Source organism: Taudactylus pleione, unplaced genomic scaffold (assembly GCF_031769625.1).
Source record: "Taudactylus pleione unplaced genomic scaffold, aTauple2 ptg000726l, whole genome shotgun sequence".
Taxonomy (NCBI): Eukaryota; Metazoa; Chordata; class Amphibia; order Anura; family Myobatrachidae; genus Taudactylus; species Taudactylus pleione.
In genome coordinates, this window is record NW_028285128.1 from 5255001 (window position 1) to 5269691 (window position 14691).

Sequence of the window (14691 nt, forward strand, 5' to 3'; positions counted from 1 at the left end):
TTACCTACCTTGAGAAAGGGACATTGTGGTCCCGAAATGTTGGTGTTGGATGTTCTTGTGAATATATAAAGTTTTTCTAAAAGTCTCTGAGTGCCGCCGATTTTTGTTGCAGTATGTATGTGTGTATGTATGTGTGTATATATATATATATATATATATATATATATATATATAAATATATATAATGTGTGTATTTAATAGATAAAGATTACCAATTGGGCGGATGGAGCTACAGCTCCAGGCCCCCAATCAAAAAAGGCCCACAGCGTATGTGACTAACCTGCTGCTGTATACAGGATTGTATTTTCCTGCTACAGCAGCCTTCCAATGGCCGTCCAAAGCCCAGCCCCCAGCTACGAGCCGCAACCTCCCCCTTCCCCCAGCCACGTCACTGGTGGATCATGCGCGGCACACATAACGGCAGTTACACGGGATGTCAGTGCAGTGAAGGGCTTCTCTAATCCTTCCTGCGCGGGCAAACGCTGCAGAATACTCATATTGACACAGCGCTTCCACGGTGCTTACCTGAAGCTGCGTGAAGGCTGACTGAAACAGCATGAGGTGAGGTCAGCAGCTGATCATGGGGCATGCAGGCTGACTGGCTGAGAGTTGAGGCACAGACAATATTATTATGGAAATTGAGAGTGTTCTGTGTATACTGCTCTGGTAATGTTGTGTACATTGTATCTGTGGGGGCAATGCTGTAAATACACACATATAATATACACAATTATTTGCTCCATAACAGCAGTATACACAGCATTTCCCTCTACAGATGTAATATATACAATAATATTACCCCAATATAAGTGTTATTGGGGTAATATTATGTATATTACATCTGTGGGGGCAATGCTGTATATATTGTTGGTATAGGGGTAATATGTATATTACATCTGTGGGGTCAATGCTGTGTATATTGTTGGTATAGGGGTAATATGTATATTACATCTGTGGGGTCAATGCTGTATATACTGTTATGGGGGTAATATTCTGATTATTACATCTGTGGGGGCAATGCTGTGTATACTGGTGTTATGGGGGTAATATTATGTATATTAAATCTGTGGGGGCAATGCTGTGTATACTGGTGGTATTGGCGTGATATTCAGAATATTACATCTGTGGGTGCAATGCTGTGTATACTGGCAAATATATATATATATATAAAATATATATGTATATCTCTATATATATCTATATCTCTATATATATCTATATCTCTATATATATCTCTCTGGGGCAGCACAGATGGTGTAATAGTCAGTATTACTGCCTCCCAGCATTGAGGTCCAGGGTTTGAGTCCCACCATGGCCCCTACTGTGTGGAGTTTGTATATTCTCCCTATAATATACTTGTCTATATTTCCTCTGGTACTCTATAGTACTCATTAAAAGACAATTTCCTATTTCCGTCAAGGTGGTTATCTGGCATTAATGGATGGCTGGTCACTGATAAGTGATCCTTTTTTTATCCAAAGTATGATTAAAATTGGCTGATATTTGTACGTAATACATGTGGATATAATGCACCATGGGCCTGATCAGGGCTGCACACAATGCCGATGTTGTCGTATTTCAGTGATGTTTTGCTACTGCGCATGCACGAAAATCACTATAAATTGGTACACTGCATGCATCACACTGTGTGTATGCACAAAGACGCTTCTGTGATTGAGATGCATGGTATCAGAACTGTCTTGGGAAAGTGATGAGCGTTCCTGGCCAGTGACTGGGAGTGGACTATTACTGCGCACAAATATGTTCTGTGTCAGCTTTTGGATTTCTTGTATCATAAATTTAAAAGTCTGAGTGTTGACAAACAGTTAATTTTTTTGTGGAGAATGGGAAAGAGTGGACCCAATGGATCTCTGCTAGTCTGCTAAAAGTCTATATGTCGCTCCAATGTCTAAGGCAAAATTATCGTTATCAGGTATATTTCTGTTAATAAAATAAAAATTGTTGCATTTTAATAATAACCATAGTTTGTATTTTTACAATTTTTTTATTCAGTGGTCAATAATGTAACAGGGGATCTATGCTTCATATTAGCACACCCCACAGCACAGGCCATACCTCCACAGTACTGGACACATCCTCATATCACTAGCCACATCCTCATTTCAGTTGTCACGCCCCCTGCGGCGGAACACAATAGGCCCCTCATAAAATTCAGCTCCAGGACCATGAGGACATTAATCTGGTACTGGCCTACTCTTTTCAACATTATGGGGTCTATTTACTAAGCTGTGTTAGGAGACAGAGTGAAAAGTGATAAGGTGCCAGCCAATCAGCTCCTAACTGTCATCTCACAGGCTGTGTTTGAAAAACGACAGTTGGGAGCTGATTGGCTGGCACCTTATCACATAGATAGATATCTATCTATCTCTCTCTAACTAAGGGGTCTATGTACTAAGCAGTGATAAGAGACAGAGTGAAAAGTGATAAGTAAAGGGGGGCATCCACTAGACTATTTTATCCCTGTCCAACCTCTTAACGATTTTCCCTTGAAGTTTCCCTTGAAATTTGATCTTACACTCTGAACAATTTGCAAAAGATCTAACGATAAACTGTTGTTTCAAGCTGTGATCGAGAGCTTTCAGCTATAGTGGGCAGATAGTGGTTCATCGTTTGATCGTTCAGCGTGAACGATGTGTAAACGATTTGGAAGCAATCAAGTGAAATTGACCTGCATGTTCAAATCGATGGAGGAGACGATCAAACGACCAGCGGGAGCGCGCATCGTACATCGTAAGAAACAATTACTGCACGATTTGCAAACGATTTTTAAACTATTGAACGATATCTTTATCGTTCAATCGCCTACTAAAATCGTCTAGTGGATGCCCCCCATAAGTGATAAGGTGCCAGCCAATCAGCTCCCAACTGTCATCTCACAGGCTGTGTTTGAAAAATGACAGTTGGGAGCTGATTGGCTGGCACCTTATCACTTTCTTATCACTTTTCACTCTGTCTCGTATCACTGCTTAATACATAGGGCCTGATTCAGAGCCACTCATAAGCAGCAGTACGCTAGTTTCCCGAGCGATGTTCGCCCATCTGCGCATGCGTACAGTTTATAATACGCATGCGCGAACCAGTCAGTGCGGCCAAAAATCATTTGTTTGCTATATAGCGAATGCCTGCTATTTTGAGTGACAGAATGAGGCGTATGTGGGTGATAACAGGGGAAGGTGCTTGAAAACGGGGAGTGGAGTTCAGAACGCAGGCGTGCTTAAATCAAAACGGGCGGTTTAAGGGTGTGCATAATTAACAAAGCAGCGTCATCAACCACATCAGTTGGGTGTCTTTTAGCCAAAACTGCTCGCAATATTGCGGTAGGAAAAAACAACCACAAGAATAGCGAGCAGTTCATACGCTGTTCGATGTACTCGATTAATCTGATAAATAGCGGACATGACGTATGATGCAAGCGCCAGGGGGCGTATTTTTCAAATAAACGACCGCATGTTTTGTTCGCTCGTTCAGACATGAGGGCGGCAAAAGACCGCAAGGAGCAAATGGTTCATTTGAATAGCCACCCCCTTTTTCTGTACGAGCGAGCGCTAATAGCGTTCAGCTCGGAATCAGGCCCATAGACCCCTATATCTGTCCAAAGATACAGCATTCAGGTCATAATGATTGCCATACCACCTTATTGGGGAGCAGGGGCTTTGGATGTGTGTGGAAAAAAAATAAAAATAAAAAATATATATATATATGTTTTAAAATTTATTTGTGCCGGACCTGGGTAAGTAGTACCTGCTCGCGCCTCCTCCCCCCCCTCTGCACCGCTGTGTACGGGCGATCGACTGATTGCCTGTACACAATTGCCGATGGACAGATATGTCTGCAGATATCTGTTCATTGGCTGTGCAGCACAGCCAATGCCATATGTCTGTGAATGACGTCGTTCACAGACATATCGTCTGTACACACTGGCCAACGGGGGCACGATATATTGATCGGCCAATATATCGGCCAGTGTGTACCCAGCTTTAGGGGTTTATTTCTGTGTTCTATCTGTTACAGAATAATTCTGAAATATTGCTTGAAAATTTGCCATTAAAAAGAAAGGTGGTGAATCAATTCTTTGCTATGTAAATAGCGCTGGGAAGGAGTTTCTGGAAATGTTAAATTGTCCCCCTCGCATCCAGGCACTTAGTCAGCAAATGGGGGTAAGCACAGGCGTTTAGGCGTGTTAAATGGCACTTTCCTACTTAAACTCTGGGCCTGATTCAGAGCCGCTCGTAAGCGGCCGCTCGTTCGTTCCGAGCGATGTTCGCACATCTGCGCATGCGTATGGGTTTTAGAACGCATGCGCGAACCAGTCAGTGCGGTCAGAAATCGTGTGCTCGCAATATAGCGAATGCCTGCTAATTTGAGTGACAGGATGAGGCGTTTGTGGGTGGTAACAGGGGAAGGTGCTTGAAAACGGGGAGTGGAGATCCGAACTCAGGCGGGCCAAACGGTCAAAACGGGCTTTTTAATGGTGTGCATAATTAACAAAGCAGCGTCATCGACCACGTCACTTGGTTGTTTTTTAGCCTGAACTGCTCGCATGATTGCGGTAGGAAAATCCTACCACAAGCACTGCGAGCAGTTCATACGCCGTTCGATGTACTCGATTAATCTAGTAAATAGCGGAGATGACGTATGATGCGAGCGGCCAGTGGGCGTTTTTTTCAAAATTGCAACCGCATGCTTTGTTCGCTCGTTCAGACATAGAGGCGTCAACAGACTGCAAAGAGCGAGCATTTAATTTAATTATCCGGCCCCTTTTTCAGAACGTCTGTCCGCAAATAGCGTTCGGCTCTGAATCAGGCCCTCTGTTCGCAATTCTGTTTATGCTGCGCTAAACTGTAAAAGACCTTTGCAGCCAACACTTTAGTTGCATTTCTGTTCTTCACCTCTGGAGGGAGTGAGCAGAAAAATTCAAAATCAGGCTTAACAGCGTGGTAAGTGGAATAGCTCTGGGAAACCCTTACAGGTGCAATTATAGTTAGAGTGTGGTGTCTGCAGTACTTAATAAAAGTACCTGTCACAACTCACGCAGTTCCTCTTTCCTGCCTGAGGTGTCTCTCTGCTCTGGTGCTTCTAGTACACTTTGGTCTGTATCTCAGCAGTCTGTTGAATCTGAGTGCGCTTAAACACCGGAGCAGTGAGTGCCATCCCAGGCAGAAAAGAAGAACTGCACGGGTTGTGACAAGTGCAGGGTGCTAGAATAAACACTATAGATGATGCAGATTTCCATTCTGATTTCTGTTGAAAAGGTGTGACTGTATTTAGTCAAGTAATCAGTAAGAGCACTTTTTCATGCTATGGGGCCTATTCATCATCACTTATTTTTCACAAAAGCATGAAATTTGTGAAAACTAAATGTCAGGGCTATTCATCAAGTTCCCCCAATAACCTTGACAGGCTGCTGTTTACACAGCAGCCTGTGAAGATTTACAAGGCATCCACAGCCGAGGGATGGATCTATTAAGATCCCTCCCTCCTGTGTCTGCGGGGCCCTGCAGACATGTGGCCACCCTCACTGGCCAAAGACACTGACGTGATGGATCAGGTGAGAGGGGATGCGGTAGGGAAGGGGTGCATTGGACACTTGCGGGAGGGGAGGTGTCAAACACCCGTGGGTGAGATCGGACTCCCACGGGGGGGCATCTGCACCCGCGGGAGGGGGGTGTGCAATGGACACCCAGGTGGGTGAGAGGGGGGCAGGATTGGACATCTGAGGCACCATGGGGGAGGAGGTGAGCCAGCAGAGGAATAGAGGGGGGGAGAAGGGGTAGAGCCATGCAGCAGTGAGTAAATCCTTGTGGATACCTTAGCTGCAGGTGGAAAAGTATCACTTTTCCAAAAGTGGAGTCTGCAAAAAGAACAGCTTTTCAGAAGTTCTTATGTTAGGGAGGCATGATGTTTGCCTCCATAACAATTTAAACTTTCAGCGAGTTTAAAACATAATTTTCTACTTCAGGGTCCATAAGGGATCCACAGGGTTGACCTTGGGGTATAGCTGGATCTGGATCCACGGGCAGTTAAAGCTTTAACTGCTCCCAGGATGCACTTGGGTCCATCCTCCTCTATACCCCACCCCCCGAGCCACAGGCACCTCAGTTTGAGTTGGTGCCTGGCCGGAGTCGGGTCACCCTGAGCAAGGGGGCTGCAGGTGCAGCCCCCAAAAGCTTTTTGGGTTTTTTTTGTTTTTTTTTAATGGCTCTTTAGTGGCAGTGAAGGGCTGTCTATACAGACGCCCATGCTGCCGCTCTTATTTCCCGCTGGCACCGCGACGCCAGTATCGCACTGGGGATCGCGGCGGGAGGCCAGAGTCCGTACTAGCCGGACTCTGGGGACCTCCCTGGACTGCTGCCGGAGACGCCGGGGACAAAGTAAACCGAGAGTCATCGATTAGCGGTGGCTCGTGGGTCTTGCCAGAAATGCAGTCCTATGCCCCCGGTTCTAGGGGACAGACCAGGGGCTGCTAGCGGTGGCGGCGGGCTCCCCCTCTGCGGAGGAATACCCCGTGAGACCACTAGACCACCAGAGATTTCAATGGAAAGCGGGAAGCCGGCAGCCCTGGGGTTAATTGCTAGCCAGGGGAGGAAGCCTTCCCTGTTTAGCGGCTCCTCCCCTCAGCTCAGCGCACCTTTCAGCACGTAGTCTGGCATCGCTGAGCTGCAGATTACTTTGCCACTCCTCCTCTGAGGTCTCTGGGGGCCATTTTCTCTGTGGCAGCGCAGATACTCTCAGGGAGCACGCGGACCGGTCCCCCTGGGTACCTCTCCCCCGATCAAGGACGGTGTACACAGCGCTATAGCCCTCCCAGACACTGAATCTGTGCAGGTTGATTGTAGTGGAAAGGTGCAGTGAGTATATTTTCCTGCATGGTATGTGACTTTTGCTAGTGCTGCCTGTCTGTGCTTATTTCTACTTACTGTCAGCCTATACCTATCCCTTTACTTCTCCTACAGGTGTGTGGGGGAGGGGAGTTTCTACAGACCTCACCTATATAAATCACGTATTTGTGAGGTCCGTCACATACAGTTGTGTGCTACACAGTGCCATATTGTGGGCTGTTGTTCAGCACACTGGTGAGTGTGCTTGATTCGGCTCTGTTGCCAGATATATTTATTTATATAATATATTTTGTCATGTCGGACGAGGAGATTGAGCACTCCGTGGCTCCAGTATTGGTCTCCTGTGGACGCTGTTCTGCAGGAGTGGATAGGGAGGATTTGTCACAGGATGGCCTGTGTAGATGGTGCCAGGTGGTTCCTGGCCCATCAAAACCTCCTATGATGCAGGAACCACCATGGGCGATGTTTTCTCAGGAGCTGGTGTCTATTGCGAACCGTCTGTCGGTCCTGACTGCGGTTCCTGCTAGGGCGTTGCCCCAGCCGGCCGTCACCCATTCCCCGGGTGTCCCGCAATTATTGCGCAGGCCCCCCGGGTCTCAGTCTGTTGGTCCTTATGCAGGGTTGCCTATGTATCTACAGGCTTCTCCTGGGTCGCAGCAGTCTGTGGCGGCTCCTCCACCCTGGATGTGCTCTCCAACTCCGTACAAAATTTGGCGGCCGCGTCTTCGGCTTTTCAGTCAATGTTGCAGACTGACATGCCTTCTAGGGCGTCAAAACGCACACTAATGGCACGGGCGGCACATGTATCAGACTCAGAGGTGTCCTCAGATGATGGGGAGGTTCCTGATGACACTGACTCGGACACATCAGTCCAGGAAGTGGATACCAAGTCGTCCATTAATGTGCGAGCACTGGTAAGGGCGGTGCGAGTCATTCTCCTAATAGAGGATGAGGCACCAGCTCCTAAGTCGAAGTATCCTAGTTTTAAAAAAACTAAGGTGGCTTCTGCAGGGTGTTTCCCCTGTCTGATCAGTTGACGGATCATATGGCGGTGGCTTGGCAGGCACCCAGTAAGAGATTCCTACCTCAGAAGCGGTTGGCTTCTAATAACCCCTTTCGTGAGGCACATTGTAAAAAATGGGAAACTCCACCGGCGGTGGATTCTCACGTCACCCGTTTAATACGGAGCGCTACTTTGCCATTACCATCTATATCCTCGCTGAAGGATCCCACGGACAGGAAAGTTGAGACTCGCTGAAAGTCCATTTACTCCCTCTCAGGGGCAGTGGTCCGACCGTCCATGGCCATCTCCTGGGTGGCCAAGGCCATTGAGGGATGGGCCAACGCATTGGAGGATACCTTTCCGGACGATGCTCCAGATGTCCAGAGGGTGTTGTTGGGACAGATGAGGGACGCTGCTTCCTACATTGGAGAAGCCTCTTTGGATGCTAGTCTGCTGACTTCTCGAGTATCGGCTGTAGCAGTGTCTGCCCGCCGATCCTCATGGCTGAGGTCCTGGAGAGCGGACTCCGATTCAAAGAAGGGCCTGGAGGCCTTACCTTTCAATGGAGAATAACTATTTGATCCGGACTTGGACAAAATAATGGATACCCTGGCTAAATCCAAGTCAGCTTTCCTCCCTTCAGCGGCAACGCCTGCCAAGGTCCGGAGCTCGGCTTTTCGTTCCCTACGGGTTCAGGGTAAGGCAAAAGGTCAGTCCTTCCCAAAACAGTCGGCGACTAAGACCGCCTCTAATCCCAAGAAGCAAGCCTGGAGTGCTCGGCGCCCTTCTTCCACGCAGGAAGATAAACCTGCGGCCTGATGGGACGGACCTCCCTCTGGGGGACCTCAGAGTGGGAGGCCGACTTCTCCAATTCGCCAGTGTTGGCACAATGCCACCACGGATGCCTGGGTTCGAGAAGTAGTCTCTCAGGGGTACGCCCTGTCTTTTCGGGTCAGGCCGCCCGCCAGTTTTTTTGCACGGGTCCTTCTCTGGACAAGACCAAAGCTTCCCAGATTCAGGTGGCTGTACATTCCTTGCTACAAGCAGGGGTCATTGTTCTCGTTCTGCAGTCTCAATGCGGGACGGGGTACTATTCTACTCTGTTTCTGGTACAGAAGCCAAATTGTTCTCATCGCCCTATCCTGAAGTTGAAGTCTCTGAACAAATACCTCAGGGTTCCGAAGTTCAGGATGGAAACGTTACGTTCCATCATTCTGGCGATGGAACCCAGGGACTACATGGTCTCCCTGGATATCCAGGATGCCTATCTTCATGTGCCCATAGCACCGGTACACCAGAGGTATCTGAGGTTTGCTATCCTGCAACATCACTACCAGTTTCGGGCATTGCCTTTTGGCCTTTCCATGGCTCCGAGGGTGTTCACCAAGGTGATGGCAGTTATGGCCGCCCACCTTCGGGACCAGGGCATACGGCTGCTGCCGTATCTGGACGATCTTCTTCTGCTGGCGGGCTCCCCGGAGGTAATTCGACATCTCCACCTGACCATTGCTTGTCTTCAAGCACACGGGTGGTTGATAAATTGGAAGAAGTCATCTCTGATTCCATCACAACGGATGGTTCATTTGGGAGCCCTTCTGGATTCTCGTCAGCAAAGGATTTTCCTGACTCCGGAAAAGGTGTCTTCCCTACAACTGCCGATACACAGTTGCCTGAGCAGGGCCAGGGTGTCGGTACACTCGGCCATGAGAGTCCTAGGGTCCATGGTGTCGGCATTCGACATGGTGGAATTTGCCCAGTTCCATTCCAGGCCCCTGCAGGGGCAGATTCTATCGGAGAGGAACGGGTTGCCTCACCGGATCCGATCCCAGACTCTGGTCTTGTCCTCGGAAGTGCACCAGTCTCTAGCTTGGTGGCTTCAGCCAGCTCATCTCATCGAGGGTTGCCCTTTTTGGATCCCTGACTGGGTTCTGCTCACAACAGATGCCAGTCTCCGGGATTGGGGGGCAGTGAACGGCTCGTTGTCTCTTCAGGGCCGTTGGTCTGCGGAGGAAGCAGTTCTTCCTATAAACGTGCTGGAGCTGCGGGCCGTGTACAGGGCTCTGCTGTCATCAGGCACCGCTCTTCACGGAAGGGCAGTGCAGGTGCAATCCGACAACACCACCACGGTGGCGTACATCAATCACCAGGGAGAAACTCGCAGCCAAGCTGCGATGTCAGAGGTGTCACAGATCCTGGCTTGGGTGGAGCGCCACCTTCCAGCGATCTCGGCAGTCTTCATCCTGGGAGTCCTCAATTGGGCGGCAGACTTCCTCAGCTGTCACGACATGCATCCCGGGGAATGGTCGCTTCACCCAGAGGTGCTTCAACTTCTCGTGAACAGATGGGGACTGCCAGAGTTGGACCTGATGGCCTCTCGTCACAATTACAAGTTACCCGTGTACGGCTCAAGGACAAGGGACGCAGGCGCAAGCCTGGTGGACGCGGTGTTGGTGAAATGGACATTTCACCTAGCGTATCTGTTCCCTCCGATCTCCCTGCTCCCTCGGGTACTAAGAAAACTCAAACAGGATGGGGGCACGTTTCTGCTGGTGTCTCCAGCGTGGCCCAGATGTCCTTGGTACTCCGATCTCAGGAGCTTGTCCGTCGACGCTCCATTCCTCCTACCTCAGCGTCGGGACCTGCTGTCTCAGGGGCTTTGCCTTTACCCAGATCTGGGTCGGCTGTCTTTGACAGTGTGGCTCTTGAGACAGCCGGGGTTTTTCAAGCCCTGTCATCGGTACCATGCTGAGGACGCGTAAACCGGCCTCTGCACGGATTTACAACAGAGTGTGGCACACTTATTTTCAGTGATGTGAGTCTAGAAACTTTGATCCTCAGGTGTTCAGGGTTTCTAGGATTTTGGCATTTCGGCAGTCAGGTCTTGACCTGGGCTTACGTCTTGCTTCCCTGAAGGTTCATGTATCGGCTCTGTCGGTGTGGTTCCAACGTAGAATCGCTACACTGCCTGACGTTCATACCTTTTTCTAGGGTGTTCTTAGATTCCAGCCTCCCTTTGTGCCTCCAGTGGCTCCGTGGGACTTGGCGGTGGTTCTTCGGGCCTTACAGGGTCCTCCTTTTGAACCTCTTGAGTCGGTTGACCTCAAGTGGTTAACACTTAAGACTGTGTTTCTCCTGGCAATTGCTTCGGCCAGGAGAGTATCCGAGTTGGGGCACTTTCCTGCACAGGAGCGTCCCCGCCCTTAGTTGAACTGCTTTGGGACATCCCCAAGGTCAACCCTGTGGACCCCCTACTATGGACCCTGAAGTAGAAAGCAAGAGATATGGTAAGAACTTACCTTTGTTATCTCTGTTTCTACGAAGTCCATAGGGTCCACAGGGCGCCCGCCCTGACGCACCTGGCTTCAAAAGGGCTGTGTTTGCTGGTCACCAGTTTTCCGTCTCCCTTTTCTGTGAGTATGGTTTTCTTGTGTGTTCCAGTCTTCCTTCTCTCTGTTTAGTCTCCTCCTCCGGCCTGGGCTGCTTACCAAGTGAGGTGCCTGTGGCTCGGGGGCGGGGTATAGAGGAGAATGGACCCAAGTGCATCCTGGGAGCAGCTAAAGCTTTAACTGCGTGGTGCCCATGGATCCAGATCCAGCTATACCCCAAGGTCAACCCTGTGGACCCTATGGACTTCGTAGAAACAGACATAACAAAGGTAAGTTCTTACCATATCTCTTGTTATCACTAGTGATAATTATGTTATGATGAATAGGCCCCTTGAATGTATCTCTTTTTTAATGTGAACATTCCAGTTTGCACAGTTTCTTGTGAAAAATTTGATTTATAAGCGATAAGAGTTTAGGCACTGCATATCTTTGATATTAAATAGCTGTACCACTTGTTGTGAGATGCCTGACATGAGGGAGCCTCCAATTACCGTGCAACTCTGCTAGCATCAAGCCCTTCTTTTTTTTTTTTTTAATGCGTCTAATATACAAGGAGGATGTACTAGGACGCACCAGGACTCAGCCAATTGCTTTAATCAGCAAAAGTCTGAGTCTGTATACGAAGCACAATAGAACTTGACGTGTAAAAGATCTGCAGCATCGTAGTATTTGATATGCTTATTGAATTTCATTGTTTCACACAGATATACTAGTGTTCCATCTCAAATTAATCAGCTTAGTTTCCCGATGTCTTATAGTTGCATGGTATTGCGCCTGTGACTTAGCGTAAGTATACTCATTGGGCAAAACTATAAGAGTTGCACATGACCTATTGCAACAGGTGGGTCTCTTTTTTTATCTTTTATATTATTTTTTTTGCAGTACTTAGTTGCATGTGTTTAGCACAATGAAGAGGTCACGCACAAATACTAAATCTATAGAATGGTATTTCAAACGTCAAAGGCCCAAGGGAGAAAATGTGCCTGTAGGTATGTATCACTTAAGCATTAATTATTTTGAAAAAAATATATATAATTTGATATGTTTTGAATTTTAATTTAGATTGTATGTTATTTCACAAGTATGAGCAAAGAGTAATTAAAATTGTTTGATAGTAATTTATGAAAAAAGTTATTGGACCTAAATTGTTTAAAAAATTTTTTTTATTGGAGTTTAATTTTATACTGTTAAAGATATATAATAGTTTCTCCTTAACATTAATTTTAATTGACATTTAGACTTTCTCCCATACATATCCTAAGACTACTTAATAGGATGCAGACAATCTAAAAATTGTTTTTGTAATTAAGATGATTATTATTAGTGTGCTAAATACTGTGTTTCTACTTCAGGGTCCATAGGGGTCCACAGGGTGACCTTGGGGTATAGCTGAATCCTGGATCCTCGGGCACCATGGAGTTAAAGCTTTTAGCTGCTCCCAGGATGCACTTGGGTCCAACCCTCCCTATACCCCACCCCCGAACCACAGGCGCCTCAGTTTAAGATGGTGCCCGGCCGGAGTCGGGTCACCCTGCGGGGGGGGGCTGCAGGAGCAGCCCCCTAAAGCTTTTTATTTAACTAGGTTAAATTTATTTTTACTATAGTTTTGTTCTGTACAGACGCCCACGCTGCCGCTCCTTCTCCCTGCTGGCGCCGCGACGCCAGCACTGAACTGGGGATCGCGGCGGGGGAAGCCAGAGTCTGTACTAGCCGGACTCTGGTTTCCCCCGGGACTGCTGCCGGAAGACGCCGGGGAGCTTAAGGTAAGGTGGCGGCGGGCCCCCCCTCTATCGGAGGCATACCCCGTCAGACCACTAGACCACCAGGGTAAATTAAGCGGCAAGCGGGATGCCGCAACCTTGGGGGTTAAATATGCTAGCCAGGGGAGGAAGCCTTCCCTGTCAGTGGCTCCTCCCCTCAGCTCAGCGCGCCTTTCAGCTCGGAGTCTGGTGTCACTGAGCTGCAGATTACTCGGGCCACTCCTCCTCTGAGGTCTCCAGCGGCCATTTTCTTACTGGCCGCGCAGATGTCTCAGGGAGCACGCGGACCGGTCCCCCTGTGTACCTCTCCCCCGACAAGGACAGTGTACACAGCACTATAGCCCTCCCAGACACTGAATCTGGGTGGTTGATTGTAGTGGAAAGGTGCAGTGAGTATATCTTCCTGCATGGTATGTGACTTTTGCTAGTGCTGCCTGTCTGTGTCTTTTTTCTACTTACTGTCAGCCTGTACCTATCCCTTTCCTTCTCCTACAAGCCCTACAGGTGTGCGGGGGAAGGGCGTTTCTTCTGACCTCTCTTATATAGATCACGTATTTGTGAGGTCCGTCACATACAGTTGTGTGCTACACGGTGCTATATTGTGGGCTGTTGTTCAGCACACTGGTGAGTGCGCACGTTTTCTTCCTAAGTCATGTCTGAGGAGGAGATTGAGCACTCCGGGGCTCCGGCATTGTTCTTCTGCAGGCGCTGTTCTGCAGGAGTGGATAGGGAGGATTTGTCACAGGACGGCCTGTGCGGACGGTGCCAGGCGGTCCCTGGTACGTCTAAACCTCCCATGTTGCAGGAGCCACCATGGGCGATGTTTTCCCAGGTGCTGGTGTCCATCGCGGACCGTCTGTCGGTCCCGACTGCCGCCCCTACTAGGGCGTTGCCCCAGCCTGCCATCCCCCATTCCCCGGGTGTCCCACAATTATTGCAGACTCCCCCGGGGTCTCAGCCTGTTGGTTCCTATGCGGGGTTGCCAATGTATATTCAGTCCACCCCTGTGGCACAGCCGGCTGTGGTGCCGTTTCAGGCTCCTGTGACAGCTCCTCCACCCTGGGTGGATGCGCTTTCCCACACTGTCCAAGATTTGGCGGCAGCATCTTCGGCCCCTCCAGGGCGTCTAAACGCTCAGTCATGGCACAGGCTGCACATCTTTCGGATTCTGAGGGGTCCTCGGATGATGGTGAGGTGCAGGATGACTCAGCCTCAGATGCCTCAGTCCAGGAGGTAGACACTAAGTCTTCCATCAATGTGCGGGCTCTGGTTAAGGCGGTGCAGGCCATTCTTCTGATTGAGGATGAGGCACCCGCTCCCAAGTCATGGTATCCTAGTTTTAAAAAAGCTAAGGTTACTTCTACAGCGTTCCCCTTGTCTGATCAGTTGACTGATCACATGGCGGTGGCCTGGCAGACGCCCAGTAAGCGTTTCCTGCCACAGAAATGCTTGACATCCAATTATCCATTCCCGGAAGCGCATTGTAAGAAATGGGAAACTCCGCCTGCAGTCGATTCCCATGTAACACGCCTCATCAGGAGTGCTACTTTGCCATTGCCATCTATATCCTCGCTGAAGGATCCTACGGACAGGAAGGTGGAGACTTGTCTAAAGTCTATTTATTCTCTCTCAGGGGCTGTAGCCCGGCCGTCCATGGCCATCTCCTGGGTGGCCAAGGCCAT